A 27,739-nucleotide genomic window follows, 5' to 3' on the forward strand; every position below is an offset into this window, starting at 1 on the left:
ACGTGAAACAGAACAAGACTGACCTTGAATAGTACGGCTGGAGCAAGACTTTTTATCCAGAACACGCAAGCCAATATTGCAGCGTCATTATCCGACAGCTAGACCGCCTGTACTACTTTCTGCTGCGCTCACTGCTGAAACAAAAACGTGAAGACAAATCACATTAGATGAATTTCCAAAAGGATCGATGTCAAATATCAGCAATAAGATGCATGGTCATTTCATGCATCTCTAATTATGAAGACAATTGGATATGATGACACACAGACATTAATTTAGTGCATATGGAATATAAGACATTTAGTCACTGCATGAGAAATATACCCTCCAGCATCCTTGTTGACCTTGTTTACATTTGCAAGTGGCAAGGGTCAATTATATAAATAATGGCATTTAGGAAATGGATCATGAAACGCTCTCCCTTATTAGCCGCTCTGATTGGTTGATGCTCAAAAATGCCCAGAGAGGAGGTGAGAATCCGTGAAACTGCCTAGCTATAAATAAATACATCATCATCAAGGAACAAGCCTGCAAGTAAAAAAACCCTTTTAAAAAATGTTTACAGTACCAAAAAAAAAAAAACCCCGTGAAATAAAATTAGATGTCCCTCATCTCTCTTTTGAAAGCAGAGATGCTCAACAAGTATAAAATCATATATATATATATATATATATATATATATATATATAAAGCAGACACAGAAAACATGCTGGTGTAAACTAAATCAAATACACAATGGGAGGGTGATGGTGTGACAAATATGTCATTCTCTGCAAACCACTCTGGGACCGCACTGCCCCACCACTCTTCATTTATCAGAGTTGAGCTAAAATGTGTTACGGATATACATATAGTATTTAGTACAATCAGCAATTCCAAAAAAAATGTTATTCCCCGACGTCTTAGAAAAAAAAACATAGATATTTTCCCTTAGCTGGGTGCAGCCAGGCAGCTTTCTTTCTGCAGTAACACAGTAATATTGTCTGTTCCAGCGTTCCCAGATAGAGACAAATCAATGGGCTTAAGAGTTGACACAATGTTATTTTAATTATGTTCAGGAGAAAGAAAGAAAATAAGCGCTGAAACAAACTCTCCCTCCATTAGGCTGCATCCATAGCAGGGGAAGCCGCGCAGACGCTCCGCGATGATCCCCTGCATCCTCAATGAGGATGTGTTTAGAGGAGGCTCCCGCGAGCGTCCGCAGAGCCGAGCCTGTTTCTCAGCGCGCTGTTGCCTGAAAACACCAAATCAGCGCGAAGTCGCGTGTTGACGTCGGCGCTTCGTGGGCTATTGGCCCAGCGACGTCACTGCCCCACCCCCCCGATCGCGCACGCTGGCTCGCCTGCCAGTCCATGGAATCGCTCCTGACCGAGCAGGCGAGCCTCAGTGTCAGCGCGGAGGAGCGCGGCTTCCCTTTCTATGGACTCAGCCTTAAAGAGGTTAGGAGAGCTTTTTGCAGGTGCAGCAATGTTAGGACCTACAGATGGGCCATACTGTGATGTGGTTGTTGGCTTAAAATACTTTGAACTAAATGACCCTTGCTTATAAAAAGATAACAGATAAGTATTTAACTATATATTATGTCAAGTTAGATGTAGCATTAGTGCAGGCGTCGATTAACGGCATGCGGCTCTCGCAGGTTGCCGCTCCCCAGCTGCTGCCTCTCTCTTACTGAGCTGCATGCGGGGGGAGGGGGGAATGAGAGCGGCCGGCGCTGGTTGGGCCTCTATTTTCCGCCCAGCATGCCCCTGCACTGTCCCACGCCGGGTCTCTCAGATGCCGACGCACAACGTAAGTGCAATGGTGTCACAGATATGTATGTATGTATATATGTATATATGTATAGATGTGTATATATATATATATATATATATATATATATATATATATATATATATATATATATATATATATGTCAGGAAATAATTGGATACTGATATAAGTTTTGTTATTTCGGCTGTGTACCTAAATAAATTCAAGTAACAGTTAAATAATGAATATGGGCTTAAAGTGCAGTCTATCAGCTTTAATTTGAGGGTATTCACATCAAAATTGGAGGAAGGGTTTAGGAATTACATCTCTTTAATACGTAGCTCCCTCTTTTTCAAGGGACCAAAAATAATTGGACAATTAATTCAAAAACTGTTTCATGGATACGTGTGGGCTATTCCTTCATTATTTCATCATCAATTAAGCAGGTAAAAAGGTCTGGAGTTGATTCCAGGTGTGTCATTCACATTTGGAAGCTGTTGCTGTGAACCCACAACATGCGGTCAAAGGAGTTCTCAATGCAAGTGAAACAGGGCATGCTTAGGCTGCAAAAAAAAAAGAAAATCCATCAGAGAGATAGCAGGAACATTAGGAGTGGCCAAATCAACGGTTTGGTACATTCTGAGAAAAGAAAAAAAAGAATGCACTGGTGAGCTCAGCAACATAAAAAGGCCTGGACGTCCATGGAAGACAACAGTGGTGGATGATCGTAGGATCCTTTCCATGGTAAAGAAAAACCCCTTCACAACATCCAGCCTAGTGAAGAACACTCTCCAGGAGGTAGGCATATCATTATCCAAGTCTACCATAAAGAGAAGGAAATACAGAGGGTTCACCACAAAGTGCAAACCATTCATAAGCCTCAAGAATAGAAAGGCCAGATTAGAGACTTTGCCATACAATATCTAAAAAAAGCCAGCCCAGTTCTGGAACAGCATTCTTTGGACAGATGAAACTAAGATCAACCTGTACCAGAATGATGGGAAGAAAAATGTATGGAGAAGGCTTTGAACGGCTCATGATCCGAAGCATACCACATCATCTGTAAAACACGGTGGAGGCAGTGTGATGGCATGGGCATGCATGGCTTACAATAGCACTGGGTCACTAATGTTTATTGGTGATGTGACAGAAGACAGAAGCAGCCGGATGAATTCTGAAGTGTATAGGGATATATTGTCTGCTCAGATTAAGCCAAATTCAGTGAAATTGATTGACGGCGCTTCACTTTACAGATGAACAATAACCCTTAACAGATGGCAATGACTGCGAAAGCAGGCAATGACTGCGAAAGCAACCCAGGAGTTTTTTAAGGCAAAGAAGTTGAATATTCTGCAATGGCCAAGTCAATTACCTGATCTCAACCCGATTGAGCATGGATTTCACTTAAGGCAGAAAGACCTATGAACAAACAACAACTGAAGACAGCTGTAGTAAAGGCCTGCAAAGCATCACAAAGGAGGATACCCAGCGTTTGGTGATGTCCATGCGTTCCAGACTTCAAGCAGTCATTGCCTGCAAAGGATTCTCGACAAAGTATTAAAAATGAACATTTTATTTAGGATTGTGTTAATTTGTCCAATTACATTTGAGCCCCTGAAATAAGGGGACTGTGTATGAAAATGGTTGCAATTTCTAAACATTTCAAACGAAATATTTTTGTTCAACCCCTTGAATTAAAGCTGAAAGTCTGCACTTCTATTGCATCTTGGTTGTTTCATTTTAAATCCATTGTGGTGGCGTACAGAGCCAAAATTATAAAAATGGTGTCAGTGTCCAATTATTTCCGGACCCAACTGTATGTATGTATGTATATATATATATATACAGTGTTCGACAAACCTATACATTTGCTCGCCCCGGGCGAGTGGATTTAACCCCCGGGCGAGTAAATATTGGCCCAAGCAGCACACGTTTGGTACTAGGTGGCGAGTAGATTTTTTTGTGTGGCGAGTAGATTTTTTGGTGATTTGTCAACCACTGCCCATATATATAAATGAAACTTGTGTTATGTCACTGAAATTGTATTGATGTTTTTGATTGAAAGACTTTTGAAAGTATAATTACAATTTCAGTGACACAACAGAAAGAAGTTTCACTTAAAACGTGCGTGCTCGCCACACACACACACACACACACACACACACACACACACACACACACACACACACACACACACTTTTTGTTTTTACTTGAGGGGGCATATAAAACATTTTATGCTGGTAACTTAAATGGTTGGGAATGATGTACTAAAGAATAAATGCTTTCCTTGGAATCCTTTATAAACCTGCTTAGTCAACACAGCAGTCAATCACAATATTGTGAGCAGAACGCCACCATCGGCCTTATTCCAAATTACCCAGTAGCCAACCAGACATTTTTCCATGGGGTGGTTGAGTAGGAGGAACTCCTGGCTCTGTACTGCATGATTTCAGTACATGGGGGGAGGGGGGGTTTGGCGGAGTGTCATGTAGTTAAACAATGATTGCCCCCTTCACCCATCCTGAGTAACTCCAATGGGACAGGTCAAACAAATAAGTGGGATGACCGAAGCCAGAGAACAGTTTCCTTGATGTGGGCCTCAGAACCACTAACAAATTGCAGCTAAGAATTTGTTTTCAGTGGTGAGCAACATTATCTCACTGCCCCTGAGCGTCTCCTCTCGTAGCGAGAGACTATCATTGTATAGTTCACTAGGGCTATATGTGAATGGAGGAGGCACACTGGTATAAATGCAAAAAGAGATTACTCTGTATTTATGTCATCAGAATAAGGCCGAGCTCACTGTGCCTACCTCACGACGTGGTGTGCATGCCTCCATCTGCTGGGCGATGTGTGCTCATCCGCAGCAGACTGAGTGACTTGTAGCTGGGACCCAGGCATGGTAGGGGTGTTCCTTGTGTTTACATTTCTCTCTTGGCTGGCGAAATACACACGCTGCTGCCGCACGAAATTACAACTTGAGTTGTCTCCCTCAAGGTCAGCAAAGTCAACACTGTACTTCGCCGCCAGGAGTCGTTTAGTCTGAAAACTCTGATACAATAGCATTAAAGAGTGGCGATCATGCGCACGCACATCGCGTAGCAGGCACAGTGAGCGGGGCCCAACAGCGTGAACATATAACTTTGCAGGATCATAGCCCCTTCCTCAGATATATCTGTACATTAGGAGAATCCCGATTTGGGACGCTGGGATCATTAGTGGGACTGAGCAGCAGGGGGAATTCTAATTTACCACACTTCGTGAGTATTAAAGTGTCACTACAACTCAATGCAGCACACTAGGGCTTAAACACAGCGCCCCTGAATTGTTCCCATGGGACGAGGAAAAATGCTGTCACACCTACATGTAAATCTCATAACTTGTATTGTATGTCTTTATTTATATAGCGCCATTAATGTACATAGTGCTTCACAGTAGTAATGCATGTGGTAATCAAATAAATAACAGATAATACAAATAACAGGTCATGGGAATAAGTGCTACAGGCATAAAAGTAACATTAAGGAAGAGGAGTCCCTGCCCCGAGGAGCTTACAGTCTAATTGGTAGGGAGAACGTACAGAGACAGTAGGAGGGAGTTCTGGTAAGTGCGTCTGCAGGGGGCCAAGCTTTATGTATCATGTGTCCAGTATTATCCACAGTGCTATTCATATGCTTCTTTAAGCAAGTGTGTCTTAAGGTGGGTCTTTAAGGTGGATAGAGTGGGTGCTAGTCGGGTATTGAGGGGAAGGGCATTCCAGAGGTGTGGGGCAGTCAGTGAGAAAGGTTTAAGGAGGGAGAGGGCTTTAGATACAAAGGGGGTTGAAATAAGTCATTTCCTAAGCAATGAACAAATAGAACAAATGATTGGCAATAAAATACCTTGGCTCTGCATAGTAAGAAGAAAAAATAATAATAATAATAATAATAATAATAATAAGGGGATGATGCTAACAAGAGAGACAGAGCTATTCATCATTTATACCTGGGAGGGAGGAATGTTCCTAGAGTTTTCAGCTGAACAAATGCTATGTTTTGTAAATCAAATAACTTTATTTTTCCTAAACGTTTCTACGTTTTTAATACTGCATGTTTCAAAACCTTGTTTTACTCCCAGTGCTTCCCATTCACCATGTCAAAAGTTTAGGATACCAAGACCAGATTGGGATTTGCAACTGTTTCTGTGACGTCGATTAAAACCCAGACAGAAGTCACTGTTCGACCCAACTAGTTTTTTTTAATGGTTTATTGCTCTTTTCATCATGATCACATACTTCGTTGTGACACTCAGTTTTGTATTATACATTTAATTATGCAGTCTGTATATTATGCTTTCAAACATGGCTCAAGATATTTTAAATTCAAATTACATGTTGATTGACAAAAAAAACCATGCTGTTGATATCCTCCAACTAATTTACAAATTGTATGTGAACTCAGACTGCTTTGTAGTTGCTTTTACACCTTGCTGTTTTTTTTCGGAGCTCATCAATCAAAAGTAAAAAGTATTGTTATATGTCTGCCGGGGAAATGGAACCCAACAGAGTATGAAGAAGTATATGTTCCATTTGTGAGCACGCCAGGAGCTGTCAAAGTGTGTGATTTCAGGATTTTCTGTTTAATAGAGAAAAAACATCAACATTCTTGGCTCTCTCTGCCTAGGATGGTTACATCAAACCCAATGTATAGTGATGGTGAAGGATAGGTTTTATTTAACCCCTCATCTATCAGAGGAGTATGCGAACATAGCGGTGCACTCTATGAAATACTCGCTTATCGCAAAATCTGGTATGCACTCCATTCTCCAATGGCCTACGAATGGCTGAAATCGCACACAAAAAATAATGGTCAATCTTGCTTTGTGAGTATTGGAGTATTACTAGAACTCAATGCAGCACACTAGAGCTAAAAAAAATAAGCAGCGCCCTCCTGGATTGTGCCCAAACATACTGCCCGTGGGTGTTGTACACATTGTAGAGGGAGAAGAAAGGTATAACAGAGAGAAAATGATAGGGAGAGTATAGCAAGAGAAACTCGTCTGTCTTCAGTAATGACAAACAGCCCTGTAAAATCTTACTAGCTACGTTAGGGTCTGATAACAACTGTGAAAAATCATTAGGTCCTCCTCACTGCTACTGCTTCTGCCCTGCAGTCATGGTGCCTCATTGACATTTCAGGCGTCACTTTCCTGGGCTAGACCATGATAAGCAGCATCTATCCAAGGGCAGGAAAGTCGCACACCCAACATTAATTGCAGGTTTTCAAGCTACGACTGCTGTACAAGATATCAGACCACAGCTCTCTGGTCCTCGTCACCAAGAGATCCCAGGGGAGTGGGAATAGGCGACAGAGGAGAGAGACTTGACCAGTGGTCAGATTCCTAGTTGTTCTCACTGGCTTTGCCACGTGCCCATCCACAGTGCCAGTCCAGGCCCCCGAGTTTCTCTCACTGGCAGACATTGACACTCATTTGACCCATTAGTATCACAGACTCCAATGGGTTCTCATTACTTGAAGTCAGAATTTCACTGTCAAATGTTTTTGTTTTTCTTTCAGAAGAACCCTAAATCACATATTTCGATATTTAAACACTATGAAAACGGATAATGCAAAAGTTCTTTGCTAAAAATATAAATATAAGTGTTCATTTTTGTTCATCACGGATTTGTTGTGTAGTTTTGCAGTCAAACAATGGAGGACCCAAATTCAGCACTAAACGCAGATTGAAGTAGTAGCAGTGAATCCTAAGGCTACGCTTATTAGTGCCGGCGACGTCAGGCTACGGTCGCTGGAAAAATCAAATTGAGATGACTTCCAGTGATCGCGACCAAGCCGTCGCGCTGCGCTTACCATATGCGTACGCACTGGCAGCAATGCATTTGTTTTGACGCAACGTTGCATCGCTGGCACTATAAGCGCAGCCTAATGCAAACTGGGTACAGGGATGCCATGAAATAATGATTTCAACGTCACATCATGCATGTGGTGGAATTTAACTCTGCAGAACAGAACAACAACACCATAGGGAACACACACATCCGGGTGATTAGGGACTCGTACTGCAGCTACCCAAAAATGGTGCCATTTTGTAGACGGGCAGGGGAAAAATTATTATTATTGGCATATCTCAACAGCAATCTATAGTAGAAATTCACAATGATGTACATGGTCAAAAGATAAAACGGAACTACACATGCATCTTTAGTCATTGCATTATTACTGTAGTTATTTTTGGTTATAAAGATGTAAGACCTTGAGTGTACCGTGTTATTAATAAGAGTTTCTAATTCCCCACAGCCCAGTGTTTCCTCTGGCTGAGCAATAACATACATGATATTTGGAGGACAGGAGTGGGTGAGAATCAAAAAGTTGATGATAATGAACAATATTTTTCCCTTTACCCCCAAGTATACAGGCATACCCCGCATTAACGTACGCAATGGGACCGGAGCATGTATGTAAAGCGAAAATGTACTTAAAGTGAAGCACTGCCTTTTCCCCACTTATCGATGCATGTACTGTACTGTAATCTTCATATACATGCATACCTGATGTAAATATGGCATTTGTAACAGGCTCTATAGTCTCCCCGCTTGCTCACAGCTTCGGTACAGGTAGGGAGACAGTATTGCTGTTCAGGACGTGCTGACAGGCGCATGCGTGAGCTGCTGTTTGCCTATTGGGCGACATGTACTTACTCGCGAGTGTACTTAAAGTGAGTGTCCTTAAAGCGGGGTATGCCTGTACTGCAGTTGAAACCTGATCAGACATATGTTACCTGCAATTGCTTGCCAAGATAATTAAGAAATAACTACAGGGGGCAATTTAGAGATTCCACAAACATGGCCATTACTTAAAACATTAGATAAAGATGGCAAAAACACACCTCAGCAGCTCCTGATTAACTAAAAAAAAAAATATATATATACCTGTATTTACAAATATTGATTCTTGTCCGATTTGTCATTAAAAAAGGACACCCAGATTTAAGCCGTTAAATAGATAACTACCATTAGACGACTGATCTTGGGTGTCCCGTCTAACATTGCTGAACACGGTCCTGGTCTTAATACTGCCCAAATTCATGACAAACAGCCTGATAGAATGCATAGCAATGAAGGCCCCAAGTCTGCGATATACTGTGGCAATACCAATTAGATTAGATTGAATCCCTTACTGCCAGAGGCAACTGCAATACAAGCCCCCACCACCCACCAATACAGAGGCTAAAAATGTATATTTGCATACCAATGAAAGAAAAAGCTTTTTACCATTCCAAGGCTTCGCATTTGTACACACGGACAATAGCCTTCAAGTCTGTCTTCCAGGAAATGCAAGGCCATGGTATAGGTGGGAGGGACACAGATAGGGTTTCACAGATGTAAACATTTGAGAAATAGCCCAGGCTAAAATTAGTGACAACTGCTCGAACATTAGTACCAAACACGGGCTCTGTCACGTGAGATTAGGCTCCCACCAGTTGGTATTGATTCAACATCATTATCTAATCATCCTCCTTACAAGTTTGTTTTAACTACGTTCAGATGGTGGACAACCATTTATTTGGATTAGTGAGCAGGCATGTGGGCATTATCAGAATATGAAATTGTCTGAGACTTACTGTCAAAAATACTGTATATAGCCTATCACAGGAACCCCGTTCCCTTTCGAAGTGGCTAGAAAGTAAACTATTAACTTTTAAAAGTGACTTAATAAAGTGGCAATGTATCGTCCTCATGTTATTCACATAGTGTGATAGAGACACGTCTCAGGATGTTTTCCTCTATTAATATCTGCCAAACAAAATGCAAGTACAGTAATGGAAGTAGATGCTACATCAAGAGAATAAATTCCTGTTTTCAAATCAGGCAGGAGAGAGTTCATACAGAGATCAAGCATACCATACCAGTGCATGTTTTTGTTTCATTGTTCCTCTTTGCAGTCTGTGACCACCGACTCTCCTCCCCATTGAATATGGTCAGTACTGGGGTAATGCCAAGTTACTGATACAATAACTTCCATACCGTTTCTCAGTGCTTTTATTGTTCCATGTATCTCTTCCCGATTTTCTGATTAAACCGCACCAAACCAACAACCGCTTAGGAGCTCAACAAGCTCAATTTATTTGCAGATATCGAAATTACTATTATTGCATTGGGACTGAACTGTTGTATTGAGCTCTGTACAGCACCTTGAGAGTTGTAGTGAATATAGTAAAATGGGTTACTATGGCATAAGGGGGCTGCAAGTATCATTAAACCAGCAATGCAGACATCACGTAACACAATACTGTATACAAATACCTCTTATAGGATACGTATTCTCCAATAAAAAAAAAATAAGGAAAATATTTAAGGCATTAACTAGTTTTAACCTCATTTAGCACATTACTGCCATTAGTTTAAAACTGAACCTTTTACACAATGAAGTAAACTACCAACATGCACTAAAATTACCTCATATACATGGCTATAAACAAATAAAAAGCACCAGGAAGCTCTTACCGGCTCAAGATGAAGACTGTGTGCCTGTTGCATCACCATAATTCAAAATGCAGCCTCAGATACATTATGTCATTTTCAATCTTTATTTGGTCCATTGTTTACTCCCTAACATTACAGCATGGTCTTTCCTGCAGAGAAGGGGTTATGCAAGGATGAATATATGCAACAAGCCAGCAGGGCAACCAGCCAAGCATACAAACAGAAGTTACTGTGGTACTGTTGTAATGAAGCCAGAGATGGAATGCAAGGTTCTGGGATTACAGATGGTAGAGCTGGGATGTGTCATCTAAAGCCAGGCAATAAATGAAAGCTCCCTTCCTGCTATTCAAATCCTCACTGCTTTGCATAAGAAATTGGTTGCATCTATGAAACATGGCATGTTCAAAAATGGAAATTAAGCAGTTTTATTAAACTCCAATGGGATCCACGTTTTAAGGATCCATATTTGACAGAATGATATAGTATTGTAATATTTTTAAATAATAATAATTGCATGTTCTTGTATAGCGCTGCTAGTTTTTTATGTAGCGCTTTACAGAGACATTTTGCAGGCACAGGTCCCTCCCTGCCCCATGGAGCTTACAATCTATGTTTTTGTTGCCTGAAGCACAGAATGGTAAAGTGACTTGCCCAAGGTCACAAGGAGCCGACACTGGGAATTGAACCAGAACTCAGTGCCAGTCAGTGTCTTTTACTCACTGAGCCACTCCTCCTGCAATTCAAGTATGGATATCGAATGTCAAATGTTCGGACAAAGCCACAATAATAATAAGTCCACTTTTTTCCCCAAATCCAAATCTATAGCTGTAACTTTAAACCTTTCAACTCTGAGCGACCTACCCCTAGGTCATCATAGCATTGCCAGTTGACATTGATATCCTCAATAACCTCAGCAAGGGTCAGAGGATATGAGTCGCTTGTAGCTCAATTCCTTGACATTTCTCGATTGTGCACGAGCACATATGACCACTGCACCCATACACCTGACATCTTTTCAAAGGAAATCACAGATTCCTGGATGTTGGAACTTTGCCATAATAAAAAATTGTATTACAAATTATGTGAGTGCCCCTTTTAAGCCATAGGTGCATTTCAGGCAGTGGAAGGTCAACTTGAAGATGGCAAGACCTGTTAATAGGTTTTTTTATTTTCCACAATGCTCAGTCAGGGTACACGGTGCGGTTTACAGAATTTACAGGTTTGATTAGGCACAGGTTTATTTTTATTATTTATTTTTTACTACTAAAAGCAGACGAAGCTAAAATGACGTGATTCATGGGGAGCTGGGTAAATATAGCAATCCCTCAGAGCAGTCCCATTTACAAAAAAAGGTTACCCTTGCGATTTCAGTCTCCGGTGCTTTTCTATACTCCACAGTTGTAGTAACATCAGAAAAAGCAAGAGAGGAGAGAACACTTCGGATTTAATAAAAAAATTGTTGATTTAGTAGGCTATTACAGATCAGTTTTCCCAACAGCAGTACAAACGACACGGGGTCATCCCTTAAACTTGGAATAAAGGCGATTTCACCAGCAACAAAAAGGAACGGTCTAGGACATTTGGTTGCAGACGCTTTGCCGCAAACAAATGGCCGCCCGCGCTTCACCATTACTCCCCCCGCTGCCGGAAGCTGCTGCTGGCTGCTATGGTAAGTGCCTTACCCTAAAACGCCCTACCCTAACCACTAAAATGAAAGAGAAGTGGCCAGCAGCAGGGATTCCAGTGGCGGATTGGCTGCGGCGGAGGGTCCACCGGCAGCGAAGCGGTGGCAGCCATTTGGTTGTGGCGAAACGGCCCGACCAAATGTCCCATTCCACAAAGGACATGGTTCTTTACAGTAAGGGCAGTTAAAATGTGGAATTCATTACCCATGGAGACGGTGATGGCAGATACAATAGATTTGTTCAAAAAAAGGTTGGACATCTTTTTAGAAAGGAAAGGTATACAGGGATATACCAAATAAGTATACATGGGAAGGATGTTGATCCAGGGAGAAATCGCATTGCTACTATCTGGAGTCAGGAAGGAATTTATTATTTAGAGAATAAGTATCTGCCATTTAAATTTAGCTTAGGTTGAAATTGTTGGACATGTCTTTTTTCCAACCTCATCTAATATGCAACTAATCTACAATTTTTTGTTAAATCCGCAGTTTCCACTCCTTTTCTTTTTCCATGGAGAGCTGGGACTTTAACTAGGTTCCTACTGGATATGAAACATCCCTACACAAATGTTATTAGACTTCACGTTTGTAAAATGGCCTACGTCAACAGTGCACATCCTTCCCATTCCTTCTGCACTGTGCCTGCTCTGCTGCTCGGCGGTCCATCAGTGATGCAGAACATACGAATGCCACTCACGATGTCAAGGAATTCTATTTTGCAGATATGCAGTTAAACTTGATGCCTAGCTCCAAATTTCCATATGAATTAAAATGGGAAATGTTTCAAAATATAACTAGCCTTCACTTTCAAATTCAGACTTAAACAAGATTACTGAGGTTAGTCAATCAAATCTCAATCATTACTGGATAGGAGTCTTCTAAATGCCTTCGACTTTCGTCGTATAATTTTGGGGGGTTGCCGGAATCAGCTAGCTTAAAAAGGTGAAGCCCCATTTAGCAAGCTCCAACATGTTTTGGAACATTTTCTACGTGTCCTTTTCAATAGACTTTGTTCTCCTAATCACACACTGTTGGGTCTACGTATCAAGTCAAAAGTGGAGCAATTCTGGAGCCCAAAAGTTGCGCCAGATATAACAAAGAATACAATTCTATGGTTTTAAATGTAACTTTTTTGCTTTGATAGATCTGGTGCAGTAAAGCCCCCGAATTGTACCACTTTGCCTTGCTTGTTATTTATATGATTGACGTGTGTATTACTACTGTGAAGCGCTATGTACATTAATGGTGCTATATAAAGACATACATACATACATACATACATACAGCGAGGCATGTTGCAGAACATGACAGAGCGAGATATGCGGTAGAACGGGAGGATGCGAGATACGCGGCGGACCTAAGGCTGCCTGCAGGTTTTTTCAAAACCACGCAGGAAGGTGTCCAGATCCCCATCTTTCGCCAGGCTTGGGAAATGCTCCATCCGTGGTTTGGAAGGGCTGGAATCTCTACTGCTGAGTATACATACATCTCATGTAGATTAAAGCCTCCAGAATGTAAATGAATGGCCACAAATACAAATATTTGCATAGTGGTTTATAAATCAGACATTACTGCAACTTTGTTAATGCAACTGCTTTATTGTCCCTAATATTTACAAAAGTGCTTATGAACCCATACATATAGATACAAAGTAAATAACTTACAATGTTAAAACAATACAATCAGCCAGCCTGCCGCACAGGGACCTTTGGGTGGATAGCCAATAGGACACAAGTTGTTTCTTTAAGAAATCAGCCTCGGTCAGCAGAAGCTGGAACCTCTCCCGAAGATCTCCCAGGTGACAATGCATAACCGCACGTAACCTCTGTGTTTCGCACTAGTGTGCTTCATCAGGGGTGACAGAGGTTACTAGCTCATATTAATGTAAACCCCTCCTTCTGATGGTTACTAATGTAATCTAAGGAGTTAATAGTAAATCAGTTGATGATAGGCTGTGATGACACATGGAACTACGTGACAGGGTGTATAACTGTCGGAGGAATTGTTCTGGAAGGTTAGGGTCCAGAAGTAGAGGACAGTAGGAGCTTCAGTGACAGTCCCCCAAGTAAAGGAGAGATTAGGCTAAGGCCCCGCTGCCTCAGACCACACGCCCGCACTGCAGACAGGCGGCGCGTGGAGAGGCACTTGACCGCTATCTGCGGTCTGTAGGGAGCAGGAACTGGAGCGGAGGGGCGTGGCCAAAATGAGTCGGGGGCGCGGCAATTACGTCGGGGGGCGGGGACATCACACTGTGTGCCAGGGGGTTCCCTCCCCGCCTCCCCGCTCCCCGAAGCCTCCCTGAGGAGAGAGTCTGTGGGAGGGAGCAGGGGGGGCTCCCTTGATGCTGCAGCTGCTTTCCCCGCTCCCCGAAGCCTCCCCTCCTCATTGCCAGGGGTTCCCCCCCCCCCTGTGCATCTGCAGCACAGACTATGAGGAGAGAGTCTGTGGGGGGGGGGGCATCACACTGTGCCGGAGTGTGTCTCAGGAGAGAGAGTCAGGAGAGTGTGTCACACAGGAGAGAGAGTCTGTGGGAGGGAGCAGGGGGGCTCCCTTGGTGCTGCAGAAGACAAATCAATGCTCTCCTCCCCCCTCTCCTCCCCGCTCCCCGAAGCCTCCCCTCCTCCTCCTCTCCTCATTGGCTCACAGCCACACCACGTGACGCGTCACCGCTCGGGATTACAATTCTCTTGCATCCCCTGGCGGCTGACGCGTCACAGTGTGTAGCGAGCCCTGCAGAGAGGAGGGACTGGGGCCGGGTCGGGAGAAACTCATGTCCGGTGAGTGATGTGCACGCGGCCGCACGCGCCATCGGAAGCAGCGGGACTCAGGCCTTAGGCCTTCCTGTTGGTGTTTTAGTCATGGACAGTGCCTTAACAGTCAGGACCACTACAACAATGCACAGAAGAGGTGCAGGTCCCAGAAAGCGAATGTAGACATGCCACAGAGAGCTGCTTAGGGCTCTGGGAAGTCAGAAGATCAGCCTCACAAGAGGATCTCCATATACCGCGTTAATAGCCCCTGAGAAAGTGTCAGTTTCCTGCAGGAGAAAGGAGGGTGATAACCTCCCCAGGAGGAGGACAGGATCTGAAAAGGGTCCCAAAATGCAGTGATCACATGGACAGAGACAGGCAGGGAGGGCTAAATTAAAAACCCAATTTGACCAATCAGAATCTAGCAAAGATAATCAATCTGAGTGATTTCCAACATGGTCAAAGTCACTCATCAATTAGACACTCTTGCAAGCATGTGTGCTTTCCCATATTTGTATCCATGTTAGCATTTATGTATGAAATATTTTACATTTGATATTTTTAATGCAATTTATTTCATACTGATCTCTAGTATGCCGTTTGCATTCTTTTCTCTGTGTTCGGTGACTGCCTTTGGGAGATCTCTTTGGGAGTTATTTGCAAACAAGCAGCAAGAGGAGAATCGTCTATATATGAATGTGGGAGACCTCTAGTGTGGTTTCCCTACTTTCTTTCTGCTGTTTTACCTTGTTTATATTATGAACGGTCTGCATTTATATATTGTATGTTTTAAGTAGCGTTTTGTTTTTCTGTAATCAAGGCCTATGTGACTTTTTTCCGTATTAAATGTAAAAATTTCGTAAGTAACACTCGGTCAGCGCCTAGATGAACCAAGCACCTTTTAAAACATAGATTACCCGCATTTCAGGGCACATTTTGCTAAATTACCGTAGGTTTGGTGTTAATTACATATTTTTCCTAGTAAACAGGCAAGACCTAAAAATATTCCTGGTGGCGGTGGCAGGGAATTTAGGTGTGACGTGATGGTTTTTGGGAGATGTTGATAATTTTGAGGGCCCTGTGGGGAGGGGAAGGGTGAATGAGTCTGCAGGTTAGCTGGAAGTATTAACCTTTTCACATACATAAGTAACATGCTCACAGGGGTGCTGTCCTGAACAGGGAAAAGTACACATATATTCTTTACACGCCTCTAGCAAACTATGGCGTCCCAACTAGGACCTAGAAATAGTATGCTGCTTCATATACTGCTTCTATGGATGTTCCTACTTCTGTATTAAGGAAGCAGAGTACAAACAAACCATTGGAAAAAGCGCGCTTTTGCACGTACCTATGCTTCAGTGCCTCATGTCATGCCGTTACAATGCGGAGCAAGGGATGGGAGCCCTCTAGGTCCAAAGACAGGGACTATAGTTGCAATGGAGACTCCCACAAATGTTTTAGGAAAACATGCACACACACACACAAATATAAACATATTCAAATCTCGTTCTCAGGCGGCTTTAAAAAGGCAGGCCCCAGTGTCAGGTGTATGAGTGCGCAGTACCATCAAAAGCTGATCCTTTGTATGCCAGAGTGACCAAACACACAGACTTTGTGCTTCCAAGGCAGTACTTTAACTACAGTGTCTATGCATGACATTAAGAACTCTTAGATTGTAAGCTTTTCAGGGCAGGGTCTCCTTTTGACTTATGTTGTCATTTACCTGTTGCACTTATCCCCATAGTTTGTAATGTATTTACTGTGTAAAGCGCTGTGTGCATTGTTAGCGCTATATAAATACAATTATACAAGTAATGTAAAATCTGACGACAAGTACGCATAAGAAATGTACATTAAATGCCACCACCACTACTTTAAATCACATTGGGAGAAAAGCGCACTGTGAACTAAAGTTACTATTATTATGCAAATAAAGATATACATTTACACAGTACTATACGTATTTGCAGGGTTAGCTGCTGGGAATAGACCAGGGTCAGCTGATCAACAAAGTAGCATCAGGAAGCAGAAAGGAGGAAGCACGGTTAGGACTACTCCGTGTCAGCATTATTATTATCTGCTAGTTTACAGAACAGATGTCAGACAGAGCCTTGCAGAAAACAGTAACATGGTCAACGATAAAAAAAAATAATAATAATATCCACCAAGTTCAAAAAGTATTGTTTAAAGCTGTATTGTGTGAGGTAACCTAAACAAACCCAGTGTCACATTGGCTAGATCCATTTTACAAGAAAGGAAAAAAGGAATTCCTTCCAGACAGGGGGACGTGCTTTAGTTATGACAGTCACCGAGGGGTGAGGACGCTAAGAAGTAACACTCGGTCAGCGCCTAGATGCACAAAGCTCTGTTGTTTCCGGGCTCATGACGTGATGTTACCTAAAAACATCAACAGACAATATATTGCCGGACTTAATATGGTATTCGCAAAGGTAATTACATGCAATAACAAAGGCCGTACTATATGTCATTAGCATAGGCTTAAAGTGACGTTACTGTAGCATAGCGTTGCGTGATGTCACAATAACGTGATGCTATGTCAGTCTTGGTGTTACTCCTACCCAGACCCATGGCTTTTGCTGAAGTGCTGGCTTTGTGGATCTGGGCCTCAGTGTCCAGGAATTGGAATATTTTCAGCTTAACAACAATGGCCCAGATCCGCAAAAGAATCCACATTCAATTTAATGGGAAGTAAAGTGTGCTAAAGCTTAGCCCCCTTTAGTGGATCTGGGCCTGTGTAACATTATAAATTGCAGCAGGCTCAGGGAAAAACATGTGCGACATGTGGACACCGCCTTTAAACCCAATTTATTTATTTATAAAATGTTTTTACAGTAAGTAATTACATTGAGAGTTACCTCTCGTTTTCAAGTATGTCCTGGGCATAGAGTTAAGATGACAAATAATACATGGTTACAATACATAGTTACATAAGTGAACAGGGTATACATTATATACAAGACATTGCATGCACAGTTAAAGATAATATATATTATATAGGCATATGTAACAGTTACAAACCAGATTAAAATGCGAGACAGCTTTAGTTTTGAAAGAACTTAAACTGGTGGTGGATGTGAGAGTCTCCGGTAGGTTGTTCCAGTTTTGGGGTGACCGGTAAGAAAAGGAGGAACAGCCAGATACTTTGTTGAGCCTTGGGACCATGAAAAGTCTTTTGGAGTCAGATCTCAGGTGATAAGTGCTGCGTGTGGTAGGGGTGAGGAGATAGAAAGGTAGCTTGCCCAGAAAGTTTTTGAAGGCAAGACAGGAAAGATGAACTTTGCGCCTAGACTCAAGTGATGACCAATATAGTTCTTTGAGCATTTCAGTGTGATGCGTGTTGTAATTGCATTGGAGAACAAAACGGCATATTGAATTGTAGAGGGTGTCAAGTTTGCCAAGGTGTGTTTGGGGTGCCAAGCTGTATACTATGTCCCCATAGTCGATATTGGCATTAGCATCTGCTGTGCGATACGCTTTCTGACCAGCAGACTTAGGGAGGATATGTTCCTGTAAAGTACACCTAGTTTGACATAGGTCTTGGTTGTCAGGGTATCAATGTGCATCCCGAATGTTAAATGGGAGTCAAACCATATGCCCAAGTATTTAAAACTAGTAACAAGAGTTATGGTTGTGTTAGCGGTGGTCCTGATCTGTAGCTCCTTCATTTGAAGCTTTAGAAATGTAGCCTTGGTCCCAAATACCATTGTTACAGTCTTGTCAGTGTTTACAAACAGTTTATTTTAGGAAATCCAATTTTTAAGTCTCAAAAAGTCAGATTGAAGTATATGTTCAAGGTCGGGGAGGCTATGGCTCTGTGCATATAAGATTGTGTCATCTGCATACATGTGTATTGAGGCTCCCTTACAAGCTGTAGAAAGATCATTGATGAACACAGAGAAGAGTAGGGGTCCCAGAACAGAGCCTTGCGGGACACCACAGGTGATATCCAAAGGGTTGTAGTCAGAGCTTGTGATGGACACATGTTGGGATCTACCTGAAAAGGTAGGAAGGTAGGAATGAAACCACTTTAAAGCATGCTTCCCTATTCCAGAGCTCTGGAGTTTGTTAAGCAAGATAACATGATCAACAGTATCAAAAACCTTTGCACAATCTAGGAATATTGCACCAGTGAGTTGTCCCCATTCAATTCCACACTGGATTTCATTGCAAACTTTTAGCAGGGTAGTTACCGTAGAGTGTTTGGGGCGAAAGCCAGATTGGAATAGGCTAGGGAAATTTGTCTTGGTATAGTAATCACTTAATTGGGAGTGAACACATTTTCCCATGACTTTGGATAGTATTGGGAGAAGAGAGATTGGCCTGTAGTTTGAGACAGTGTTTTTGTCCCCACTTTTGAAGATTGGGATAACTTTGGCAATTTTCCAGGTCTAAGGGATATGGCCTGGAGACAGGATAGAGTTGACTACGGAAGCAATTGGTTTGGCAATGGCTGGGGCACCAAGTCTTAGGAACTTAGATTGCAGTAAGGGTGCGTCCATAGGACTGGAGCCGTGCTGAGGCGTGCGGAGGCTGAGGGAAAGTGGGTGCTTTCCCTGGCCTTGGTCCGCGCGCCGTCCGGGGGCGTGTCGGGGGGCAGGCCAGTGACGTCACGGAGCCGGTTCGCCGAATGAGCGCTTTATTAAAAAATGTTGGGAAGACTTACGCTTCTGCACGCTTGCGTAAGCGAGCCCCTGATAAAGCCGCTCTCATTGCGGCTGCAAGGGCTCAGTGCCGAGCGTGAGCGCGCCTCAGCATGGGTCAGCGCTTATGACGCAGCCTACGTCATGTCTACATTGGCTGCTTAGTTTTAGTTTGAGGAGCGCTTGTGTCATCTCCTCTTCTGATACTGGGACAAATTGAAAATTGTGGGGAGTGTTGGGAGAGGGTGGGGCTATAGGGCTACTCTCAGAATGAGGCTCATGTTTGTGGTTTGGGTTGCGTTTCGCTAATAAGTTAGTAGCACACCCCACAAAGTAATCATTGAATGCATTTGCAATGTCAGTGGGATTTGTCAGAGTAATGCCCTCCTTAGTGATATTACTTGGTTTTTGATGGCTAGAAGGCTGGAATATATTGTTGATAACCTTCCAGAAGTTAGCTGGGTTTGATGTATTCTGGTGAAGATTGTCAAAGTAATATTGTGCTTTTGCGTGTCTTGTTTGCCTTGTGCACATATTTCGCAGGCTTCTGTAATGATTAAGATCCGTGGTAGTGCCAGTTACTTTGTAGCTTTTCCACAAGGTATCCCTGAAATGGTAGCGTGCTATGTCAGTTATAACCCACGGTAGGTGGGCCCCCCTTACTCTTATTCTGCGTAGTGGAGCATGGGCATCCCAGAGTTTTAAAAACTCGGATTGGACATAGTCGAGCGCAGAATCAGGGTCGGGAATTAAATAGATTCTGTGCCAAAGGCAGTTGGTAAGGTCAGCCAGAAACTGTTGTGGGTTAAAGTTTCTAAATGTTCTAGTGAGGAGAACTTTAGGGCTTGATTGGGGTTGTTTAATTTTCCTTACACCGTACCCTATTGTATGGTCACTGAAAATGTCAGGAAGGATGCCAGAGGATTGGGTTCTGCTGGGATTTCAAGAGAGAATCCAGTCTAGCAAGGAGTGGTTGTGAGATTTCAGGTTTGTCTGTGTGGGTTGGGTAATGAGTTGCGTTAGGTTAAGTGACTTGAGTTGTATCTGGATTTTGTGGTTTTTAGGGTCGAGCCAATTGAAGTTGAAATCTTGTAGGTGATATACAAATAAAAGGTGGATGACCATGGCGCTTAAAGTGAACAACAAATGATAAATGAATAACAAATAGTGAACACTGTGAATAAATAAATAAAGTCCTCAAAGGATATAACCAATCTGAGTCCTTGAGATAAAATGAGGAAAGTCTTTTCTTCCTGTTGAGTTTAGTCCCCACTGTAATGCAAATCTTCCCTTATTGCAAACGATGGTCCTAATTGAAGAGACAAAAGCAGGGACAGGGCATTGCGCAGGACATACAGCAAAAGAATGCCCTCCCAAATGGATGTCCCAAATGATGCCTACTTACTAGAAATAGGCAAGAAAAAAAAATTGCACAGTGGATTTATTTATCGCACTTTATTTATTTATTCACAGTGTTCACTATTTGTTATTCATTTATCATTTGTTGTTCACTTTAAGCGCCAGGGTCATCCACCTTTTATTTCTATATCAATTGAGTCCACCGGGAGACTATGTTGAGATAGATCCCTAATATGGAGACTAGGCAGCTATTCATCACATATATTATTCACCACTGTGCACTGCACTGTCTCACTTTGATCAAGTGCTATATATAGTAACATCACAATTGCACTGAAATCTTGTAGGTACTGAAAGGAGCAGCCCTCCCCTACACTTTTTATTAGCCCCCATTTTTACAGGATGGGAAACCGGGGCATCCCCCAGAGCCAAACCGTTATTTTCAGTTTTGGGGACTCTCTGGGGTAATCTATAGGGTTTACTATATGGCTGCTTTTCAAAGCTCCCGGGCCCCGCAGACCAATAGGAAGCCTTGATGTCACCTGGTATGGCTTCCTATTGGCTCATGTGAACAGGAAGCTGAAAATGGAAGGGGATACCGGCACCCCCTTTGGAGGCAAGAATCTCCGGAAGCAGGGGATCCGTGGAACAGAAATGAATGGGGTTCAGCTCCGGAGACCCCCTGCTTTAATCCTGTATCAAAATATTAAGGGGGGGGGGGGAGAAATATCTTGGAATGCTCCTTTAACACTTTGAGTGCCCCAGGATATAGCAACTATGTCTTGGGATCTATGCCATAGTTCGTTTTGCTAGGGAAGACAGTGTCCTGCACCCCTCCCCTTCCATCGCTCATCAGTGACGACCCATGATGTGACCAAAGTGCCCAAGTGGGAGAGGCCGGTCCTTCCCTCTCCCCCATGCCATTCAAAAACTTAACAGGGGCCATTTGGGGCTCGAAAACTTATATGTTGCTGTAAGCCACAAAGAACAAACACATGCTAAATGGGGCATCTCTCTCAAATGCCATCAATGTGGTTTATTTACTTCACATTCAAGTACAACTCATCTAGAGAAACACTTATTGTGCCACTTCACTCATCATCAAATGTCTTTGGAATGAACAGAGGCACCATATTCAACTTCAATCAAGACCAAGGCAACTCAGTAAAGGTATAATGGTGCTGTAGTTTAAAGCAGCAATACAATTTCATTTGTATTGTTTTTGATCCTGTATTAAAAGACGGGAGGGGCGGGGGAGGGAATGGATTGCCGCTTTAAACTATTCTGTCTGCAGACAGGGGAACATTTTCAGACCTTTCAAACATTTAAAAAGAATTATCCAATAATTTAAAGGCATCATTCACTTTATTTTAATCTGATGAATACATAACTTGCACCAATAAAAACATGCAGCTATCACTGGTTCAGTTTGATCCTATAAGAGTTAGGTTGGGGCCATGGTGCCTTCGCCCGTCACCCGCTTGAAGCTTTTTCGGCCATGGTACGCGCGCCGTCTGTGGGCTTGTCTACGGGCGTGCCAGTGACGTCATTATGAGCTGATTTCTTGCGTAACGCGTGCCCCCACGCCGCGTGGATGCGAACACTGCCTTAAGGCAGTCTGTTTGCTCAGCGTGTAGACGTGTCTGCGCGGTCTGCGGTACCCATGGCCTTAGATGTCACTGTTGCTACAGCAAATTAGAGCCTCCATTGACTTTTCTCACTATTAAGGGCCAGTTTAATGTCTTTGCTGAACATGCAGGTATTGAAGGTGACCTTGGAAGCTGTTCCCTCCAAGGCATGCGAACACCTGTATACTTTAAATATTATGCTATACGCGTTTTCTGTGCATCTAACACAGCTTTTTAAACAAGGTAGAATCCCATGCAGCCGCTCAGAAAATAAGTGAAATAATTTAACACTATAATTGGTTTCCCTAAGCAAATCTAACCAAGCTAATAGCACAGATTTGTCTGCTTTTATTTTTTTGTGGAAATTAATTACAAGCTGAATGTTTTTGGTGTCACTGAATTGGGAAGCGTTTTGTTTACCATCATCCCCCTTCGTCCATACCAGAGACCAATAAAGATATGAAGAAGAGGTGGGGATGGGGGATTCTGGCTGTACCAGCACTTGCTGATCACACAGTGACATCACACAGAAAGGGAGCAGCCAGAGGTAATAAACCTCCCCAAAGTCTCAGCGCATCATGTTTACATACTAACCAATTTATTTAAAAATGACATATTGGTGTCAGATTGAGGTAAAAAGTTAAATATAATAATAATAATAATAATAATAATAATAGCATGTTTCTGTATAGCATTGCTAGTTTTACGTAGCGCTTTACAGAGACATTTTGCAGGCACAGGTCCCTGGCCCATGGAGCTTACAATCTATGTTTTTGGTGCCTGGGGCATATAAACTCTTAAAGCAGCTATGCCTCCCCGCAGAAGTCTTAATGAGTTCAATTTGTGGTCGGCGCTACCGCTCCCTAGAAATATGGCAAAAACCCCATGATGTCAAAGGCATTCATGGTGCCATCCTTCATGATGTATGCTGTACGTCTATACGGTACTGAACGGATAAAAACAGGTCACTGGCATTAGTTCACTTTGGTCCTGGGGAATAACCCTCTAAGACACAAGTTTGTAGGGCGAGTGAGGCTGTGTCCATGGTATGGACGACTGCGCGGACGCGTCTGCATGCTGAGCGATCAGACTGCCTCAAGGCAGTGATCACGTCCATACGGCGTGCATGTGCAGGCGGTGCGCGAGAAATCAGTTAAAACTGATTTCTCGCGCGATTGGACAGTCACGCTCAATGAGGGCGAACCAGCTCCGTGACATCACTGGGAATGCCCCAGGAACGCCCCCCCATGGCCCAAATACTATGGCCAGGGAAAGCACCCGCTTTCCCTCAGTCTCCGCGCGCCTCCCCACGGCTGCACTCTCTATGGACGCAGCCTTACATGGATTTGAAATCAGTCTCCCTTGTTTTTGTTAGCATAAGAGGACTCATGCCAGGTTTGGTCCAAAATCCCCATATTTCACTTATCGGTCCTTAAAATAGGATATCTCTGAAAGTGGAGAAGTCAACTTCTCTAAACACAAAAGGTAACTCTTCCAAGAAATGTAGATCAGGTAATTTCTTAATTTCCTTTTAGAAACTGTGCGTACAAAGTGAATTTCCTGCATAAGGACTATGAAGTCAATGTGAACACAGATGATACCAGTGCTCTGACCTGCTCATTTTAAAGCTGCAGACCAAGCAATATCCTACGTGTGTCTTGTTCTAATAAATCTGTTCTGTACTATGAGAAAATACTTGTAGCATTTTTTTTAAATACTAACTCTGAAATTAATTTTTTATGTATTATAAAGTAACCAGCATTTTGTGTTTCTATAGCAACCATTTACAAAGTCATATCCCCTTCCTCTTCTGAAACAGGCTAGCAGTACACCAATTGTATCTAGTGACTGTCTGTTCACATGATCTTCCCCACAGAATTTTGCTTCTTTGGTCTTCTTCTGCTGCACTGACAGCTATTTAGTGAACCCCCCGTGTGAATCTTCGCTGATCGGCAAGTTAGCTAATTACTTATTGTGTGGATTGTATTGATGCACATATTGAAAAAAAAAATATATGGGAAAATGAATACATAAAACATGGCAGCTTGGACTGCTGCTTTAAGATTAAATGTGCCCTGGCAAATGCTATTACCCATGAACAATGAGATAAAACCACAACGCTGCACACCACCGAGTGTATAAAACCTTATTTCCTTACGATGACTGGATAACTCAGGCCATGAAAGTACTAGCACACACCACTCTGAAAAGATTAAGATGCTGTAAAAATAGATACTGCTGAATAATAATATTTTTTTATTTTTTATTTTTTAAAGACAGAAGTACATTTCAAACGTTAAGGAATCCCGGGAGAAATACCATCCACACATGGCACAGCTGGAGACAATCTCCATTTTTTGTATTTCATTTTAAAATCTGAGGCTTTGTGCAGGCTTATGAAATATTAAGCATCTGCGAGGTTAAAATGAAGCTTTCCCAGAACCCATTTAAGTCTAAAGGGTACCGTGGTAACTAGATTTTTTTATTTTTTTTGTAAATAGCTGGATATGCTCAGGGTGAAAGATACTTACATTATAGGAGTTAATCGAGCCTGTTAGATATGACACAAGCGGTTAAGTGACATACAATTGCCCACGGTCCTTGGCATTAGTGTTCATGGTTCTAGTGTTAAAGCTGAAATGCAAACTGCCATTTAAAATATATATATATTTTCCCATTCAACATGCGCATGAATACAATCTGCACACTGACAAGTGATTAGCTAAACTGCAGATCGATCCGTTCTCCTGTAATCTATCGCATGCTCTGGGTTATTTTATTCAGTTCTTGCAAAGCATTCTGGGCAATGTAGTCCTGGAATATGATTGACTGGGCAGTTACTAGATACAATTGGTGCACTGCTAGAGAGAGGACGGGGCTCAAGAGCCAGAGACTATCAGAAGGGGAAGGGGCTGTCACTTTGTTAATGTTTCTAATGTAGGAAGCATTTCCAATGTCTTTAAAACATTCTTTTATTTTATTTTTTAAATGCTACAAGTATTTTCTCACAGTACAGAACTGTTTTATTTAAAAAAAACACATGTAGGATATTGCTTGAACTCCTAGAATTGTATAAAAAGACCAAAAGAAATTGCAACTCCTGACAATGTAATAGTCTTCGCATTCATTTTCTAGAGATTTTTTTTTTTTTTTTTTTTTTTTTAAGTTCATCATCCGATTATTTTTTAATAAGCTTAATTCCTGAAGACAACATGTTAGTTTTGTGTTCTCAAAAACAATATCTGCTGTATAACAACCGCCATTTCAGTCCCAATATAGGTAGCCACTGGACCCCTCTGCATCAAAAGCGTCTTCCAGGGTTGTGGATATACACAAAGTACTCATTGGAAGCAGGAAAAAGAATGGAAAGCAGCTCAAACCCACAAATATTGAACACAAGTGAAGGAACAGAATTGCACTGCACTTTGAGAGATCATTTGTACCTCCAGTGCTTTATTTGAGATACAATTTTGACTAAATGCAATTTTAGACGCTTGCAACATGTTATCAAGAAGGAATAAATCTCTCTCTGTGTGAATGTTTCCTGCCTCCACCACCATTTGTTTCATCACACAACGCTCATTAAGATGTCAACAGTGATGCTTCTTTGAAAAGTCAGGATAATTTTTGACAAACATTTCCACACAAAGTTTTTTATTTTATTTATTTTTTAAACACACACAATTGGAGCATGGAAATCCGATTTTAAAATAGTGCTTTTGTGCACCCAAATACTAACCTGAAATTTCTCCATCTGTGCACCATTAAAACAAAATAAGTCAAAAGTGCATCAAATCTATAGCCAAGTTCAACGTGGTGCAAACCATAAAAAGGCTGCCAATAGTGTTAGCGCAGAATGAAGTTGGTACAGTATGCATCAACCCAAAACTGTATGTGACGCAGCAGGTATTTCATTATCTACGTCAGCTGGGCGCAAACTGGGGGTTTTTTTTGGGAGGGGGGAGGGGGTTGCAGAGGACCCGCGCTCTTCCCCGAAGGCATTTAAATTAAATGCCGGGGGACCGAGCAAGACCTCTGCAACCTCTACTTACCGGGATTCAGCCGGCTTCAGGACGCGCGACCATGGCAACGCGCTGTCATGTGATGTCACGGTTGCCCTTGTAACATGACGTCGTGCGTGACGTCACACGACCCCACAGCGTCAAGGAGGGGGGCCGCCAATGGAGGTGGTAAGAAGGGGGGGGCAGGGGAGGGGCGCAGCAAAAAAAAACAAATAAGTTTGCGCGTCCCTGATAAATGTTACCAAAATAGATTATTTTCACAGTATAGCCATTATAAATATTATCACACTAATAAATTGATATATTCTAAAACACTAGTTATACATTTAAATAAATAAAATTTAAAAAAAAAAAAAGACAATTCTCTTCATTTAAATTTGCATCAATTGGCTATTCGGCATGAGGCAATGCGTCAACATTCACTTCAAAACCACGAAATACAAAGCCTGCGTACAAACCTTCAGAAAGTGTGTGTTGTAAGAATGACTTGTGCACGACAACTGACAAAGCGCAAAACAAAAATTCAAACATAATCTTCGTACAAGAGGCCCCATACACTTCCTATATATTAACTTTGACTTCATATATCATTGGAACCAGGTGGGCTCCCGATGCAGGGCAGCATTCATTCATCAAGCCAAAAATACCCAGATCCAGACAGAACTGAAGACTTAACTGAAGTTAATAGTTACTGTACCACATGGTATCCAGTTCAAAATGTATTTGTGTGACAGCTCTGAATGCCCTGATCCGCGGCTTTAGCAAACGTGAAATAAACCACCACAATACACTGAGAACCTTTATACTTTTGCCTCAAGTTCAGGATTGCTGCTGATCTGTGCGTTTTCATAAGTGAGGATATTAAAGTAAAGTAGGCCTTTTCCATGAAGCAGAGAATCCTTGACAACAAAGCAATTAAAAATCATGTGACGCGACAGGTTATGCAAGCTATATTTTTCAGGTTATTTCCGTGCTGTGTCATTCTTTCCCAGACCTCGTCGTACAGTAGGAACAGAAATTCCCATTGCAAGGTAATATCACGGGTGGAAACTGAAATAGCAACAGCGCTACAAGAGATAATTAGCGAAGGAATGAGCCCTATATTTCACCATGTTAACGGCGACACTCGTATTGATTCTCAGGTCAACCTTTCACAGATCGTTAGTAGGGCCTTCAACTCACACATCACATTTTGGTTTCTGGAAAGAACCAGAGGTATTCTTTCAATTTATAGTACCCGATCTTCTGCAGCATTAACCATTAGAGTGCTGGAGTCCCACCACTTCTCCAAAGCGATCACTGACCTCCATAAGTAGATAATGATGTAGCTACTGTATGTCATGGGGTCCTGGAGTACCTGATCCCAGTAGCCAAGTCCTGCTGCCCCCAAAGGGTTAAGAG

General features: G+C 42.3%; 1 protein-coding gene across 1 annotated transcript in view; it reads right to left on the minus strand.

Moving 5' to 3' along the window:
* Window positions 1-27,739, minus strand: part of WDFY3 (WD repeat and FYVE domain containing 3) — a 321,115-nt gene that overhangs the window by 276,276 nt on the left and 17,100 nt on the right. Inside the window, exon 2 of the mRNA XM_075604516.1 lies at window positions 24-134. The gene's annotated coding sequence lies outside the window, so the exon portion shown is untranslated. The remainder of the gene's footprint in view (window positions 1-23; window positions 135-27,739) is intronic.

The sequence above is a fragment of the Ascaphus truei genome, chromosome 1, assembly GCF_040206685.1.
Source record: "Ascaphus truei isolate aAscTru1 chromosome 1, aAscTru1.hap1, whole genome shotgun sequence".
Lineage (NCBI taxonomy): Eukaryota > Metazoa > Chordata > Amphibia > Anura > Ascaphidae > Ascaphus > Ascaphus truei.